This window comes from Camellia sinensis, chromosome 2, assembly GCF_055761805.1.
Source record: "Camellia sinensis isolate YWXY chromosome 2, ASM5576180v1, whole genome shotgun sequence".
NCBI lineage: Eukaryota > Viridiplantae > Streptophyta > Magnoliopsida > Ericales > Theaceae > Camellia > Camellia sinensis.
Genome location: NC_138962.1, coordinates 48,524,652 through 48,540,863, shown reverse-complemented (window position 1 = coordinate 48,540,863; position 16,212 = coordinate 48,524,652). Strand labels below are relative to the sequence as shown.

General features: G+C 33.1%; 1 pseudogene; it reads right to left on the bottom strand.

Annotated features, from left to right (window-relative positions):
* LOC114312195 (7-deoxyloganetin glucosyltransferase-like) overlaps positions 1 to 6,844 on the bottom strand; it is a 70,765-nt pseudogene extending 63,921 nt beyond the window's left edge.
* Between the last annotated feature and the right edge of the window lie 9,368 nt (positions 6,845 to 16,212).

Sequence of the window (16,212 nt, the reverse complement as noted above, 5' to 3'; positions counted from 1 at the left end):
TATTTGTTACAAACCTGGCCACAAACATCTTGGCCAGGCTTTCCCAACTCTTCACAGTTCCTTTCGACAACTTGTGGAACCAATTTGATGTGATTTTCCTAAAGGATGAAGGGAACATCTTGCACAACAACTGCTCATTCGCGCTATACAAAGCAATTGAGTTTGACATGAAAGTTTGGATTAGACTTACCGTCATAAATCTAGAACCTTAGCATATGGAATCTCTTTGGGGCCTCAAATCTATCTAACTCTATTGAGAACGGCGTTCTCGGCTTCACAGGGGATGTTACCTCGGTATGGAGTCGCTCCCTCTGGAGGCAATCCCTCAGATCCTCCTTCGTTTGGCCGGGAGCTCGGTTATCAACAGATTTCAACCTTTTTAGCGTGCTGCTCCCGGCATCATTGTGCATCCTCTTGGACTTCTCTTCATTCACCGTATCAAAGCAAAGTCCCTTCCCCTGGATATGCCGAGGTTCTTTGGCATAGGTCCTCTTGGTTCAGGGTGTCCTCTGTGACTCTACTCTCATTGACTCTGCTCGCCTGACATCCCGTGAAGTTAATGTGAGCGCTTATTTTCCTGGCCATGCTGCGGGACTCTTAGGATTATTTTATGCCCTCTTTTTTGGGCTTCAGTATTGGTCGCTGGTGCCGGTGTGTCTTGCAATGGAAACAGTGGATGCATCACGTTGTTTTGCATCATAAAGTTGACAAACTATTGTAGGTCTGCCAACTTGTTTGTCATTCCTTTCTTCTCGCCGTCCTTCCTCAAGCATCTATACTTCCATACCTGGAGGTCACTTTCGTTGTAATACTCGTCTCGATCTGGTTTTTTCGAGACATTCCCCTCTTTGCTGACATTCTTCTCCCCAAGATTCAGATCCTATGTTCCTTCATTACGGTTTTCTTTCCCGACGTTAGGATCTGCGTGTTCACAACTCTCACTGTTAATGTCATCCCCAATCTTTTCTTCCCGTCCGTCGCTAGCCATCTATTTTCCTTAAGATTTCCATAGACGGTGCCAAATTATGGATGTTGATTTTTGACCACACAACCAAACAAAGAATTCAACTGGCGAGCACCGACAGAATAGATTAAGCCTAATAACCTGCACAAGAAGATGAAAATCCAACGGTGGTTCGTCCACCTGGGGGCACTCCGACAATCAAGTCAGTAATCAATATCATTCAAAGATAGCAAAGAGTACTCAAAACTCCTTAGAAAAGAACTTACCTTAGACCCACAAGGGTGTCTTGCTTTTATAACCAACAGTGACTTGATCTCTTTAGAAGCCTCATTTCAATGGATTCAGGCTCAATGCTAATCCTAGACCCTCAGCTAGATAGAGATAAACTTTTCTTGAGCCCTATCTTTGTCCAGACTTAGATCATTCCCTGTTCTAAGACTCCTGTTCCATATCTGCTTACCTCAGATTCCGGTATCTTTGCAGATAACTTTGGTCTAGTCGAGATCACCTTGGCAACATGATCTGGCCACGTGGTACCTCGAGTGACATTTCGATGTCACCTTAACCACGTATTGTCATTCAAAAAATACTTCCCCACAAGAATCAAGGATAAATATGAAAATACACTTAAAAAAATTTCTATTTTAATTTATTAAATACTAACATATCAACCTGTGCTAGGGCTAAACAAATAATTTAAAATTAAATAATAACATAAAATTTATTTTAAAAGTAAAAAAAAAAAAATTAGTCTTTGAACCTAACTCTCCCAGTAGATTCCATTAGAATCAAGGATAACTGTGAAAATACACTTAAAAAATTTCTCTTTTAATTTATTATTAGCATATCAATCCGTGTTATGTATAGGCTAAACAAATAAATAAAAATAATTTTTAAAATTAAATAATAACATAAAATTTATTTTAAAAGTGTAGAAAAATAATTTAGAATGAATTAAATTTTAATCATTTTATTAAAATATATATTACAGTTGTTATGTCATTAATTGTATATTTTAAGTTCACAATAAAAAAAATGATGTCATAATATGTGAACTGTGTCACTAACGTAAAAAATTACACTTTTACTCTTTAAAATGTATGATTTGTGTCATTTTGATCTTTGATATTATAATTTACCTTTGACTTTTGACGATATTGAGGCGTTATTTGGGAACATGTTATTTTAGTAATTTTTTTATTTTGTAATTAAAATATGAGATAAAAAAATTAGTACGTTTGAAATGACTTTTTGATTTTTTAAGAAAAGATATGCAAAAAAAGAGAGAAAATAAAATCTTTAACTTTTGGTATAAGTTATAAATTTTTTAATTTTTTAATTTTTTATTAATTTTAAGCTAAAAATGTTACATACTAAACGAGATTCCATTAACGGAGTTAGATTGGAAACCAAATAAAAATATTTCTTATACGTTGGATATTGTATTAAGACAATTTAAATTATGAGAGTATTTAGAAAGTTGAATCTCAAAATAATTTTATACGTTAATGAATTGAGATTCACCCCATCACAAATTAAAAATTTTATTTAAATTTGAAAATCATCCAAAAAAAAAAAAAAATAATAATTTAAAATGACATAATAATAGTATTTTATTTATTTCACTAGCTCACTGACCAGTTTGTCTAAGTTAAGGGAAGATGAGCCACCAGCTCCGGCGACCTCCTCCGCCGCCTTCTTCCACTCCATGGCCTTCTTCTTCATCTCCTTCCCCTTCTCACCCTCCATCAACTCCCTCACAAGATTCTCCACTTCTGGCTTCACATCACTATCTATCTCCAACCCAATTCCCCATTCCCTACGACTGTACCGGCAATTCATCTGTTGTTCGGCGAAGAACGGCCAGCAGATCATCGGAACACCGCTGGAAACACTTTCGATCGTCGAATTCCACCCACTGTGAGTCAAGAACCCCCCAATCGAAGGGTGGTTTAGGACCTGCTCTTGAGGGCACCAACTCGCTAACACCCCTCTGTCTTTAGTCTCCGCCACGAACTTTGGCGGCAAAATGGTAGTGTCGCCGGAAACAATGTCGGCCCGAATTATCTACAAAAAGTTCTTCTCGCTTTTGGCGAGTCCCCAAGCGAACTCAGTGAGTTGTTGGGCGGTCATGACAGTGATGCTACCGAAATTCACGTACACAACGGAGTTGGGTTGTTGGGAATTGAGCCAATCGATGCAGTCGGGGTCTTCTTTCCAGAGATTAGAGCCTATGGAATTCAATTTATCGTCGGCGGAGATTTGGTTGTTGAGCATTAGGTGTAGTGGTCCGATGGTGTAGATAGGTTGAATGAAGGTGGAGGAGAGAGAATCGACGACGGCGCGTTCGAGCTCGTGGAATGTGTTGATGACGATCGCAGAGGCTCTGTTAGTTCGATCTGTTTCGCGGATGAGGAAATTGAGCATGAAGTGAATTGGGTCATTGCCAGTGGTTCGGATGAAAGTTGGAAGATCTTTCAATCGGATGTTGTTCATTCTAGGAATCCAATCAATTGTTGTGGAGAAAAGATACGGATCATGAAAAAATTTTCATGAAACTGATCATGAAAAATTTATGACTCTTAGATTACCTTGATTAGTGTGTAGTGTTTTATTTTAAGTGTAATTCAAGGGTCATAAATTTTTCATGATCATTTTCATGAAAGTTTTTTCATGATACCTAGCATTGCTCATTGTTGTGTCCAGATATCCATTTGCTAGGAAACTCGCATCTATATTTCATTGCAAACGTCACCAAAAAAAACATTATGTATAGTGTTAGTTTTTGTTTGGGAACAGTTAAAATAATTTAGGTTTTTGATTTTTTGGCTATTTTAATTTAGTTTTTTTATTCTCATTTGGTTTTTATTTTTGATTTTTTTTTGACTTTTGTGAAAGAAAAAGTGTAATGATTATAGTTTAGTTGTGGTATTTTGTCTTATTAATTTTTGTAGCCAAATTTGTGCTTTTTTTAAGCCAAAATCAAACATAGCTGTTGTGTTCCAGATTCATTTTTTTTTATTTTTTATTTTTTTAATAATGATTTTTAAAAGAAAAAATTAGTGAATTATCATTCTCCAACTTTATATAGTAAGAGAGGTCGAAAATATTTTTTTTTATTAGCTAAGCTTCCTAAATAAATTTTTGGGCAAATTACATATACACCCCTCGAGGTTTGGCTAAATTACAGATGCCCCCTGAGGTTTGAGAAATTACGAATTCCCCCCTGAATGCTATATTTGCATAAGAAATTAGGGGGTAATTTGTTATGAAATATAAACCTCAGGGGGCAAATTGTTATGAAAATACAAACCTCAGGGGGCGGGATGTAATTTCTGAAACCTCAGGGGGTATCTGTAATTTAGCCAAACCTCGAGGGGCGTATATGTAATTTTCCCTAAATTTTTCTATAATCATATCTAGAGAAATTTCAAAATTTTCTTGTCAAATCAAAGAAATTTTTTTGTAAAAATTAAAAATTTTCTATGCCGAGGCTAAAATTTATTTGAATCGAATTTTCTCTGTAAAAATATTGAGGGACTCCAACTGCTATGAAAATATTGTATATTATTTATCTTATAAAATCTTAATATCATGAACCTTAAAAAAAAATTCCCTATTTAAAAATAATTTTTTTTAAAGTTTTAGAGTTCTAAATTTTATTGGACTAGACCATTCAAAAAAGTAAAAATAAAAATTTGAAAAAAATTATAAAAAATAAAAAAGTCACTTTGTTATTTTTATTTTTTTAATATAGTGAACTTTCTTTGGATTTTTTTTTTAATCTTAGATAGACTATAAAAATTAAAAAATTTGAAATAAATTTTAAAAAATTACTAAAGACAAAAGTTAAATACAATATTTAGCAGGATACCAAGGTAAACCACATGGCATTTCGTGCATGGCCTTAAATAAATAACACAAATTTATATAAAAATCGTTGAATCTTAATTAAAAAATACATCGATCTTATAATATTTTAAAAATGATTATATATCTCTTGTCAGGAAAAAAAAAAAGAAAAGAAAAAAAGAGTGCTTGTGGGAGTGTCAAACATAAATATTTAATTTTACATTTTAAAAATTAAGAAATATAAGTTATAATTCATTTCTTTCTTTCTTTTTTATTTTTTATTTTTTATAATTTGGTTAAGTTAAATGGAAAGAAAATGTTAGGCTATTTTTAGTTTTATCATTTGATTTTTTTTCCCTACACTTCATTTATAATATTGTTGACTTTAATGATATCTTTGTTTTACAATTTTATTAATCAAAAAAATACTATATATAGAACGTGCAGAACCCCTGGACACCATGTGTGGCCTACATGTATGTGAACTTTTGTGTATGTAGTAGCATTGTGGAATTGATTAAAACTTTGTTAGAGGCATTTATTAAAGACTAATGCTATATGTATCAATTAGTTTATTAATTGATAATATGATATAATTTAAAATATTTTTAATATTTGTAATTTGTATAATAAGTAAGGTCAATAATAATATCATAACTAGTGTTGGTACACTAATTAGTACACTAATTGATATATGTAACATCACTCTTCATTAAATAATAGCATTTATCAAAATTATTAAATCTATTTTAACAGGTGTGTTTAATAAATATATAAATAAATATATATATATATATATATATATTTTGGTTGAATTTCTCTCAAATTTACATCTTAATTTGAGAGAATTTGATGGGTTTGTACGGCTCATTAGGAATCATGTTTCGATACTATGAAACGTTGATTTATAAGACCTTTTAATATTTTTATTTTATCATATTTGTCTCTAAAAAAAATAAATGATATATTTTTAAAAATATATTTGTCTTCAATACGATTATTGAATTGATATAATTTTTTCATAAATGATATATATGGAGGGCCCTACAAAATAAAATGTCTGAATCATAAAAATAAAAAAAATGTATTTATTTTTTAAAGACAAACATAATAAAATATGTCACTCATTTTTTGAAACTCATGAATAATATGCAGGAAACTCCTTAAAAAATAATATGCAAACATATCGAATGAATAATATGCAAACATAATAATAAACACAAACCAAACACACCCATCATTTTTCATGAATAATATGCTGGAAACTCCTTAAAAAATAAACAGTAAAAATAATCAAATCCAACCATATCGATAATGTTCAAATTTCAATTTAAATAAAAGTAAAATCTATACTAAAAATTTAAAGTGCAGACTATTTCATCACAGAACTCACTACAAACAACCACATCACATAAAGTGGGACGCAATAAAAAAAAATGTATAAATCCCATCTTAATCATGTTAGAGAAATCTCTGATTAAAAAAATAGTAGTATAATATTTTTACCTTTGAGAGGAACCAGTTCTCTTTCCATAAGATGCTTGTAGTAAGAATAACCCAAAACCCCACAAGCACCTGGTGTCCAGAATAATACTTCAGGAACACCAAACTCCTCAGCAGCATCAAGAGTGAAGCTCATGCACGCATCGGAGACTACACACGTCACCGGCGGCACATCGGACGGTGATGACGCGTCGTTGAGCTTGGAGATTAAATTGGAGAAAGGAACTAAGCAATTCTTGGAGGTGGAATCACAGAGAGAAGGGATGTCTTGGGTGGAGTCCGCATCCGACGGAGGGAGGCCGTCGGGAATGGTTTCGAAGCGAAAGTCCGGCAAGCCGTCGAGGGAGTTGGGGCCTGTGGATCTCAGAAGACGGTTGTGGTTGTACTCTGTGTTGACAAAGGTTATGTGAAAGCCTCTAAGATGGAGTAGCTATTTGCTAGTTTTAGTATTGGGTTGACATGTCCTTGAGCTGGATATGGGACACACACTGCATGGGGCTGGTTAACTCCACCTATGGAACCCATTTCTCTCTCTCCCTCTCTCGAATGATTTGGTTGATGAAGATGAGAGGAAAAGGTTGCCTCCCTTTTATAGACAAATTGGACCCAAATTTAGGTCACAGATTTTGAACCGGAATGGATTGTGCAGTGGAGATTAAAATTATGTTTTGTGAGATATATACGTAAAATAAATGTGAATCACCCATACACATCGATATTTTTAAATAAATTTTAGTTATATTATAGTGATTAAGAATGAAAAAATAAAATAAAAAATATAATTATATATAATATTTTTCTATTTAATTTACTTATGGTGTAGGTGGATTCCACACAAGTGGTGTGTTGTAGAAAATGCTTGAGTAAGCAATACAATTTATTTAGATTTTTTAGTTTTTTTTAAATACTTGGCATATATGGTCAAATTTAAAGTTGGAGGGAATAATTTTTTATCCATAATTTATTAAATTACAATTAATGATGCAAATTTATTTCAGGACCTCATTTGTTATGGACCACGGTGCAGTTGAATTTTTTTCACAAATTTTAAAATTTTAAAAATATCTTTTAAAATATATAGTATTATTATTGTACGTTCTATACTTTCTTACATATTGCTTTCTTCATAAACAAGAATCCCAAAATTAGGAATTGCAAGAGGTTGTGAACGCCATTTTCCTACTGAAAAATTACACAAAAATAAGAAACGCGTGTTTTGACAATTCTAAAAGGAAATGTTGGGCCTGTTTGGTAATTTACATTTTAGTTTATATTTATAAAAATTTTATAAACTGGTTTTTGTTTATTTTTAAAAAAATATAAACTACAAACGCGTTTGGTTTAAACAAAATGTTTAAAAAAATTTAAAAATATAAAAAAGAGTGAGAAATGACAAGCGGTGGCGGGTGGTGAGTGGTGACGAGCGGTGGCGGCGGAAGACGGTGGTGGAAAATGATGGCAGGTGTTGGTGGTGGAAAATGATGGCATGTGGTGGAAAATGGTGGCAGCTGGTGGGTGATGGTGGCAGAAGACGGTGGTGGAAAGTGGTGGCAAGTGGCGGGTGGGTGGGTGGTGGTGGCGGAAGACGGTGGTGGAAAGTGGTGGCAAGTGGCAGGTGGTGGCGGCGGCGGCGGCGGAAGACGGTGGTGGAAAGCGGTGACGAGTGGGTGGATGGTGGTGGTAAGTGGGTGGTGGTGGGTGGATGGTGGCGCCAGGTAGGTGGCGGGTAGTGGTGGTGGTACGTGGGTAGGTGACGGTGACGCGTGGTGGCGAGTGGGTGGTGATGGTGGTGGCGGGTGGTGGTGGCAGGTGGGTGGTAGGTGATGGTGGTGGTGGTTGGTGGTGGTGGCAAGTGGGTGAGTAGTGGGTGGTGGTTGGTGGTGGTGGCGGCAGGTAGGTGGTGGCGGGTGGATGGCAGGCGCGTGGTGGGTGGTGGTGGCGGCGGTGGCAGCAGGTGGTGAGTGGTGGTGGCGGCGGTGGCAGCGGGTGGGTGGGTGGTGGTGGTGAGTGGGTGGCAAGTGGGTGGTGGCGAGTGGATGTCAGGTGGGTGGTGGGTGATGGTGGCGGGTGGTGGTGACAGGTGGGTGGTGAGTGGTGGTGGCAGGTGGTGGTGGCGGAAGACGGTGGTGGAAATTGGTGGCGGGTGGTGGTTAGTGTTGGGTGGTAAAAAAAAAGAAAAACTCAAAACTCAAAACGGAAGCATATTTTTTTAGTTTACATTTTTTGGCCAAATTTATAAACTGAGACTACTGATTTATAAATCAAAAATTTACCAAACAAGTTTTTATTTTAGTTTTTAAAATTTTTATAAATATAAACTGAAAACTGAAAACAAAAGTGTTACCAAACGGCACCCTAGATGTTTCAAAAAAAAAAATAATTATAAATTTTTTTTACACAATCTATCTATTTATCTTATTATATAAGGAAAAATGTACTTGTAGTGAGAAGACTTGTGAGAGTTCTAAAATATCATACTAATTTTCTTTATTTTTAAATTTTAAATAATTAAAAAATCTCCATTGGTTAGTTTTTATTTAACTATATAAAAATAAAACTCTAATTAGTTTATGATTTATTTGATAATTTCACATCGAGAAAAAAAGAAGAAAAAAGTGAGCTATTTCACTTATATAAAGTGAATATTATACTCTCATTTAATGTTGTGCATGTTTCAATTCAATATAATTTAATTTTTAAAATGAAATTTAAAAGTTTTAATTACTTTTTGTGTAAGTTGAATAGTTTTTTGACCTAACCAATTGAACTGAATCATTTTTGATTTGATTGATTCATTGGTTTAATCACGATTTTAGTAGTTTTATCAAAATATAATGGTTTAGATTTGTTTGATGGCGGTTTTATCAAAATATAATGGTTAGATTTGTTTGATTCGAAATAAACTAAAGATTAATATGATTAAAGATTGAATGACTAAGATTGCTTGATTAAAAATAAACTTTCCGCGTAAACAATTGTTAACTTTTATTTTATAAGCCCATATAGGGAAAAGATGGAAAAAATGAATTATTTCACGTACATAAAGTAAACTTTATACTCCCATTTAATATTGTAGTGTTATGCAAGCTTCAATTTCAGACAGTTAAATTTCAAAATTAAAATAACATTTAAAAGTTTTAATTAATTAATTTTTGTATAAGTTGGTTGATTTTTTGATCTAATCGATTAGATTAAACCGTTTTTGGTTTGACTGATTCACCAGTTTAATTACGATTTCTTATATTGATTTTCTTAATTTTAATCAATTAAAAAAATCTCTATTGACTAGCTTTCATTTAACCATATAAAAATAAAACTTTAATTAGTTTATGATTAATTTTACAATCCCATATAAGGAGAATAAAAAAAAAGTGAATTGGCTCACTTATATAAAGTGAATCTTATAACTATTTAATATTATAGTGTTGTGCATAGTTTGCCTAAACAATTGTTAATTTTATTTTATAATCCTGCATTGGGAAAAGATTGAAAAAGTGAATTGTTTCATTTATATAAAGTAAATTTTGTACTCCTATTTAATATTGTAGTGTTGTGCATGCTTTAATTTAGGACAGTTTAAATTTTAAAATTAAAATAACATTTAAAAGTTTTAATTTATTAATTTTTGTATAAGTTGGTTGATTTTTTGATCCACCGATTAGATTAAACCGTTTTCGATTTAACTGATTTACTAGTTTAACCGTGATTTCTCATACTGATTTTCTTAATTTTAATCAATTAAAAAAATCTCCATTGACTAGCTTCCATTTAACTATATAAAAATAAAACTTTAATTAATCTATAATTTATTTTACAATCCCACATCGGGAGAAGAAGGAAAATGTGAATTTTTTCACTTATATAAAATGAATCTTATACTTATATTTAATATTATACTGTAACGCTCCACTTTTTATTACTCAGAATCCATTACCAAATTCATTAAATTAAATCAATTTCAGAGATAACATGCGGAAAAATCCTTGCATCACGAGGAGGAATAAATAAAAATTTTCTCATCCGACTATAAAATGAATGCAATAGGAGTATATCTCAATAAACTGCCCGAAGGCTTACATCTTTAAAAGTAAAAGAAAGAGTTTAAGGGCTTCTTTGGTTTGTTTTTTAGAAAAATTTTCGGAAAAAATTCTATACAAACAAATTTTCAAGAGCAATCAAACCAAACAAATTTTTTCAAAAAAAATCTCAAAATTTTGTTTGGTTATCTACTTTCCAAAATCACTTTCTCTCTCTCATACACATCAAATCAATCACTTTTTTTTTAAAAAAAAACTCTCTCCCCAAAACAATTTTCCAAAATCATTTTTAAAAAAAGCCAAACCAAACAAGTTTTCGTACTTTTTATCTCAGAAACTACTCTACAAACACAAACCAAACATACCCTAACTCTTTTACAAAAACGACATTCCACCCACAAATAAGAAGGTCTCGTGGCCAACAACTAAGGTTGATCCTCGATCTCGAATACTTCTTAGCATCACTTGAAAAGAATTAGCAACGTGGGATGAACGTAAAGTCCAGTAGAGATCCCAATATGATCCTAAACAATAACAACATACAGATAGCTATGATTATAAATGCTTCACATTATATCATATACATAGTGTGCCAGTTTATAACTAGAGTATACATACATAGGTATTTTTTTTTGTTAAAATCTTCCGATTTATTCAACAATACACCAATTCTCATTTACTTCTCGTTTTTCCCATCTTTAACAAAATATTACATAATAATTGCCTTGCCTTTGAAACAAATTCACAAAGATTCGATTTTCTTTTCCTTATTTCTTATAATCCCAATGCATAAATACCTCCATCACGTTTCCATGCCTTAAAACCCAAAGTTAAGAAAAATACTATCAACAATCAATTGGTTACACCCACGTGTACATATAACCATTTAGTGCAAGAGATGAAAACAACGCGCACCCAGCCACTACCTCCTCAACTTGTACGACAACTCGGTTTCCCAGAACCACAATCATCACAACCCAAGACATATCACAGTTACATTGAAACAATTATAATAAACAACTCTACTTTACCTGCCATAAGTACGGTAAGCCAATGGCACATTTTTTCACAACGAAATGCCAATTTTCCAAACACCAATTGAAAGGTAATGGTACCTCTGCCAAGTTCTCCAAGGTGCTGGTACCTCTTATTCTCAGCGCGGCCAAGTTCTCCTGGCGTTAGCTGAAAGGTACTGTACCTCATATTCTCAGCACGTGTACAATTTCCGACCATCACTTGTACCACAAACATAAATAACTCGAGTGTACTATATACCCGTAACCATTTCAACATCATAACATCATCCTCTACTAATGACTAAGGACAAAACCTCTAAACAACATGTATTAAATACACATAACACAATTATTCAATTTTTATGAGGCGTTAAGTTCAACAACAACAATAATATTCACAGGTTCTCAATTTCTACCTAAAGTTATTTCTCAATTTCAAAAGAGTTATAATTACTCCTTCTTCCAAAAATCAATTTCCACAATTTCTTATTCACAGTACACTAACTATAAAAATAAAAAATAAAAAAAGAACTCATTTTCTTCATTTAACCAAAAACCAACCTATGGATAACCAAGTCATAATCCATTCAATTCAACTCAATAAAAGTGTAACCCAATGATTCTAATCTCATAATTAAACCCCCTTTTTAGCAATTAACAAGCTACCAATTTGTCATACTTAACTATGAACAACCTAACACAAGATATATGCTAAAATTTCATGAGACCCGATCAATCTCAAATTAATCACCAATTCATTAATTAAATCCCTTAATTCATAACATGATTATTTCACAATTTCAACCCTTTTTACTCGTTAAGCATTTTTACAAAAATTAGGGCTTTACCTCGTTCTCAACACCAACATGTTAAACCACTTCCCAATTAATCCAAACAACAATTTAATTTCACAAAAATCTCAAACTCAATATCAACTTTTAGATCCTCTATCATGATTTTCAAAAAAAATCCATAACAACATGGTTTTTATGTAATAAAACCTATTGCATGTCTATCTATAAATGAGGTATTGAAAAAGATCAAAGAAATCTCTACTTCAAAGAGAGAAAAGGAGAAAGGCCTAAAAATCCACTTTGTCGGAATTCGATCTCCACCGGTCAAAACGTAGCCCTCGGTAGGCTCGTTGTTTTGGTATAAGGAACTAGTACCAAAATCTTAATGGATTCTTGGGATCAAATGAAAATGCAAACATTTGAGAGTTTGGGTAGAGAGAGATGAGAGAAAAAGAGAGAAAGGTTGTATAGAGAGAGACATATTCAGAAAATGAGAGAAAAAGGGACCAATGATCAAAACATAAAACTGAAAAAGCACAAAAAACGAGGCAATTCACTCGTCTGGCCGTACGTGCAGAGCCCTTTCCTGTACGTACCGAAATTTTCCACCGCATGTGCAACTAAAGTGAACCAAAACTTCAACCTAGCTCACTCCTGTACGTGCGGCTATCCTTCCCGCAGGTGCGGCCCCCAATCCGCACGTGCGACCTAAGCCCCTATACGTGCGATTCAACCTAACTTAGCCCGAACTTTTTAAGGTGATCCCGTTCCCTTCAGTTTCGTTCTTTCTGCTGAAGTAGATAAAACGCGAAGTAGATTAAACAAGTTCGAACTCTTAATCATCAAAACAACACAACCAACAAGGTACCAAGCAGGAAAAAGTTAGGTCCAAAAGGCAGGTTCAAGTCAAGTCCAAGATTCGGGACATCACAACCTCCCCACCTTAGGAAATTTCGTCCCCGAAATTAAACAAACGCAGAAATAAAAGCCAACACCTCCTGAAGGAAACACCGCACCAAGGAAGATGTCACGACCCAAACCCGCCCCAATAGGTTTAGCATCGTAACCAGCCAATAATCCCGGGATTACCGAAGGCCTCTGAGACAGATTAACATAATATTAGGGGCTAACGGAAGCAAATAACATAATATTAGGGGATTACCGAAGGCCTCTGAGACAGGTCAACGTCCATTGAGCTGTGCAAACTTATATGAGACAGAAAAATTTTAAAACTTTTTATATACATATATACACATTATCTTTAAGTCATAATATATATACAGATCAGGCAAAAAGGACTTAGCCCCTTTTTCAAAATACACAGGACTTGTTTAACCAAACAAGAAAACAGAACTAAAACTTTAAATCACATGGCAATAATCACTGACATATTCGGAACCTCCACGGGAGGCACATAGGTTGGCTGACAAAAACAGATCCTAGGCTGATATGCCTGTAAGTCTGGTCATGCGCCTGATCACCTACATACATAAATAATACAGTGAGCTAGAGCCTAGTGAATAATAACAGAGTAAAGGGTTTTAATTAATGAGTCCGTACAGATTCAGAATTCATAATTCAGTTTCGTATCAAATTCATAATTTGTCCAAATCATATACAGAAATCATAAGTCATGCTTAAGCATACGTGATACATCCATTAGCATTAATAGAGCAGATACAAAACAAATGTAGATACGTGAGGGTTACGAATAACTAGTTCCATAAAGGAACCTCCGGATCCGGGTAACAGAACAGAAGCTGAGCCCCTATGACAGGGCCTCCGGTACAGGTAACAGAGTGCTGACAGATTAAGTTTCATAAAGGAACCTCCGATACCCGGTAATAGCTAACAGATATCACATGATGTTAAGGATGTCACGAATAAATATTAGAAATTGGACAATCATTCATTGTACAGAACATATCATTTCAGAAAACAGATCTTATTTTGTCACACAGAAAATAAGTACAGTTGAACATAACTTTACTAAGTTATTACTCACAAGTAGTCGCAGAAGCAAATCAGACGGACTGGACATATCAGATAAATCAGGCAGACAATGGCGCGCGACCTACACAAGCACATAACATATACACATTGAAATACAATATTACTCCCTTGATCAAACTTGACTTTCCTAGTCTTTTTCCGTCTAAATAGTCTGAAGTTCTACTACGCTTATTCTTTCTCATTCAAATAAACCGGGTTCTTATTTCACATATTCTTTCATTACTAAGCCCTTCTTTTCCAAATAGATTGATCTTTTACTCGGCTTCTTAAACAATTACCACTAGATCAATGATTCATTCTTTAACTAACTAATCTATGTTGATTGGTAGTGTATTAATCTTTATTGAGTCATAAATCATGTCTAGAATGCTTTGGAAAGAGATGAGAATAAAATGTGAACTAAATGCAATTTTCCAAAATATGCTGAAAATTGGGTCTTCGCTCGAGCGCCACTTTGATTGCTCGAGCAGACTGTAAAATTAAAAAAAATTTTGGGAGCTCGATTTTCACGCTCGAGCGAGGCTTTCCTCGCTCGAGCAGACAGCGTAAATTCTGGAATTTACAAAATTGCAATTGAAGTTCAAATTTGATATTCAAAGCCTCAAAACATGTATTTTTGGTACACAAAAATGGAGAAACATTGTATAATTTAGTAAACACTTTCAATTAAAAAACATTCATTCAAAATCATGCTCCAATTGCCCAAATTTAGTTTTAATTCATGTTTTTTATATCAACCCACAATTCTAAAATATAAATTAGACTTCCTAACCTCTTTGAAATTCCATGATGTATGTAATACAAATAGATCCAATTTTACTATTAATAACAAAATCAACTTAACTATGAATTACACAAATCAATTTCTTAGAAATTCAACTTAACTCAATTTTTAACCAAATACTTAATTTATAATCATGGGTGTTCTAAAATGTATCTAAATTGAATAAAATTCTTAAATTACATCACATGCATGGATTAAATAAAAATCTAATTATAAAATCAAAACTTTAAGATTAACTCCAAATTTTCATAAACTTGATTTTCTTAAAACATTTCCTTTGTCTCTTCAAAATGTGAACTTGAATGACTCAATTCCCTTAAACTCATGTATTACAAGAAAATACTACAAAATCATATCAAAACAAGTAATTTTCCAAATTAATTTCCACAACTATGAGCCTACTTAATTTCTTACTTAAAACCTTATTTCTTACAAAATCCATGAGATTAATTCCATAACTTTCTTAATTTATGATGCATGGAGGATTATCTAAAACATGAAATTAAAGTTATAAAAATTCTTAGAAAATATTTGCATGTGTGAAATTAGGGTCAAAATTCAAACCAATTACATCCAAAATTCCTTTAATTCAATATTAAGTTCAAAATGTTCATGAATTCATAATTTCCCAAAACTTGCTCTCCTTATACCCAAACATGAAATTAATTCTCCAACTTTCTTAAAGATTCATTGATGCATGTAAAGATGAAGTCCAAATTCATGAGGAATAACACAAGTTAAACTTGATAAATTTTCCCAAACTCATTTCCTTAATCTCAAGCTTAACTCAATTTATTTTAACCTCAATTTAATTCATAGTCATAGATGTCCCAAAATATGTTTAATTTGAGTCAAACTCTTAGATTACATTATATATATGGGTTAATAATTAAAATCAAAACCCATATTCATTCTTTAATTCTTCCAAATTACATGCATGTAGAAATAAGGTCCAAATTTAACAAATTATAATTAATCCTCAAATCTTTATTTTTAATCTTCTCAAAATACACCTTGAATAAATTTTTATTACTAGAGAGAGGATGAAGTTTCTTACTTTAGGATGAATTTTCCCTAATTTTTAGCTTGAGTTTTGATAACCCACTCTCTTTTCCTTTTCTTCCTTCTCCCTTGGTTTCTCAGCCGTGCTCTCTTTCCCTCTTTCTTTCTCTAATCTGATTCCAGCAAGTTGAAGCTCCTAGACTTCATTCTTCATCTTTTAGTTTATTATTTTATTTATTAATTTAGT